The sequence below is a fragment of the Streptopelia decaocto genome (assembly GCF_964273445.1).
Source record: "Streptopelia decaocto genome assembly, chromosome: 21".
Classification (NCBI taxonomy): Eukaryota; Metazoa; Chordata; class Aves; order Columbiformes; family Columbidae; genus Streptopelia; species Streptopelia decaocto.
In genome coordinates, this window is record NC_138676.1 from 566,532 (window position 1) to 569,215 (window position 2,684).

The window sequence follows — 2,684 nt, forward strand, 5'->3', positions numbered from 1 at the left end:
CTCCCGCTTGGCTCTTTTGTCCAATTACAGGGGTCGCTTTGCAAATCAAAGCCGAGGTTTGCATCTCCGGGGGGGCAGGAGCTGCCGGCCCCTCGGCCGGAGGGATGGGTGGGGTGGGTGGGATGCGATGCGATGGGATGGGATGGGATGCAATGCAATGCAATGCAATGCAATGCAATGCTGCCCTTGCCAAGCAGGAGCTCCTGCTGCAATTTGGGATCATTTGGGATTGCGCATTCTCTGGGAAGATGCGGGAGAACAGGGAGGAAGGATGGGAAGCTGGTCCCGGGTGCCTGGATGAGCACAAAGCCCAGGACATGGTGTTTTCCCCCCGTGTGCTCTCCTAGATGTGCACATATCTGGACATTCAAGAAAGCATTAGTGTAAAACACCATTGATTTCAATTTATATTAATACACTGTGCAGTGAACTGAGGTGGCTGATTCACAATCCTCATCAGATTTCAGTGCGCTGGGTAAATCAGATCCCCTGGTTCACTGTGGTTTAATTATAAGCAAATTGTAAGTGAATTAAGATAAATCGAATTAGAACCACTCTAACACTGAACACCCACTGAGGGGCCAGTGCAGGTTTAACTAACCCGATTGGAGCAGTGATTTGGCCGCCTTGGCCCGTGCGTCCCCGTCCGGCCCGGGGTTGGTGCTGGGGCTGGACCGGGAGCCGGTGCTGGTGCTGGACCGGGAGCCAGCTCCGCGCCGGGAGAGCAGGAGCTGCAGCGCACTGATGAGGCACAAATTGGAAGCTGGGGTGGGTCTTTCTTCTTTTTTCCCTCCCGAGGAAGTGTCGTTTGTACAAATTGCCTGTCCGTGCCAACCTTGCAAGGGAAACCTGGAGCCTTCCCTGCTTTTCATGTGAGCGGATGCCCCTTTTATTCCTGAGCAAGGAGTAAGTGGAGAAGAAAGGAGCCCCTGTCAGGCTGGGAGAGACAAATTGCTTCCTGCAGCCGAGGTGGCTCAGCTCTAACAACCGCCGGAGCGAGGTGAGCGAGGTGCCCGCTCGCCAGCCCCCCCCCAGCTGCCGCCTCTGAAATCCAGCCCCAGATAAAAGTGAAAAAGACACTTGGTTACTTATCTGGCCAGGATGATTTACTGGGCCTCCGGATGAAAGCGCGGGACTCCACTGCTCAGGCGGCAGAAAACACCGCGCTGGCCATGCCCGGGGTCTGGGGGACGCGGGGCTGGTGTTCGCCACCTCCCCGGCACCCGCGGGGTGTCACCGGCGCCGTGCTCCTCTGCCGGGGCAGCCGGGCACAACGGGCACGGGGACTGCGAGCCATAGTTATTAAAACAGCAGAGCCAACAAAGCGGTGGATTCCCCGCTGCCCTGACATTGCCAGAGGTGAGAGGTAAAACCGCAGGAAGGACCTCGCGAGATATAAAAACACAGGCCGGGGCTTTTCGGTTTGTGCCCGCGCTGTCGAAGCAGCTCATTAAACACTTTGCAGAGGGCAGTTCCACTCGTGCCCGTTGGCTGGAGATTGAGCTCCGCTCTCCCATGTCCAGCCGGCTTTGGGAACGTCCTGCTGCCCAGGCACAGAGCCGGGGTCCTTGGCGCACGAGCGGGTCACCCTCCCCCCTGCTCGTTAGCGCTTAGGTGTAACGAAGCGGCTGCCCCGTCCCTCTGCTTGTGCACGCACCTCGTTCCTGTTTTCCCTTTCTCTTGCCATTCTTTTCCCCCATTATAAATTTTGCATTTCTAGCCTGCTTGTCATATTTCCTACCGGATTGGGTGTTTAATTAAAATCATAATTAAAATTGATCTCCTCATTAGCATGCACCTGCTCTGCTGCTCGCGTCCTGGCATTTAATTACATGCTGAAGATGTCAAGTCTGACAGGCGAGAACGAGACCTCGGCCAGCAACCCCTGACAGGGCTTCCCGGGACAACATCTGGATGCGGGAGCCCAGCTGCCGGCAGGTCCCGGTGCCGGGCAGGGACGCGGCTGCTGCTGCAGCCGGGGGTCAGCGGGTCTGCACCCCAGACACGTGTCCCACACTTGGCTTACCTGCCTCTTTTCAGGGCTTTGGGGGCTGTGATGGGACACAGACCCGTTGGGCTGGCAGTGAAGTTCACACCGCGCTGCTCGGGACACGGTGCCCACAGGTTTCACACCTCCCTGCAGGGGTTAATGCAAAAGCTCCGGAGATTTCTGCCACGGAAACACGTGGGGCCGGTGTTCCTGGCTGGTACAAACCTCTTCCTACTCACCAGGCTCCTGTTGGCAGCGGCTCCAGCCCCACGGCAGCTCCAGCCCCACGGCGGCTCCAGCCCCACGCAAGGCTCCTCGGGAGAGCTCCAACCCCCGGGATGCTCTCTCTTCCCTGCTGGAAATAAAGCTCCCCTCGCCTTACATTTTCCTGCTTATCAATGAAATTCTTAAAGTGGTTTCTGGTTCTTGAACTGCATCTGCTCCTTTCTCAGGCAATAAAGCTGCCAAGAGGCATTTTTGGGGCTGTTATAAATGAGGAGTTTTATTCCCCTGCACTTTGAAAGTCTCCACCTGATGGATGTAGGTTCAGTGGGATTCACAAAACGATGGAAGCTGACACTGAACACACCCGCCAGCTTTAGGGCCCTCTCGAGGGCTCCCTGGGGACCCAGCAGGTTGTGTGTCCCAGGGACCTGCCCCTGGTCCCACTCCCGGTGCCGGGGCAGCACCAAAC

At 57.2% G+C, this 2,684-nt stretch overlaps 1 long non-coding RNA gene across 1 annotated transcript; it reads right to left on the reverse strand.

Annotated features, from left to right (window-relative positions):
- Nucleotides 1-424: 424 nt before the first annotated feature.
- On the reverse strand, nucleotides 425-2,364 carry LOC309448629. The gene is made up of 3 exons (XR_014185830.1): nucleotides 2,230-2,364; nucleotides 602-895; nucleotides 425-497 (listed from the first exon to the last, which is right to left on the reverse strand). It is a non-coding gene; the product is annotated as an uncharacterized lncRNA (long non-coding RNA).
- Nucleotides 2,365-2,684: the final 320 nt, after the last annotated feature.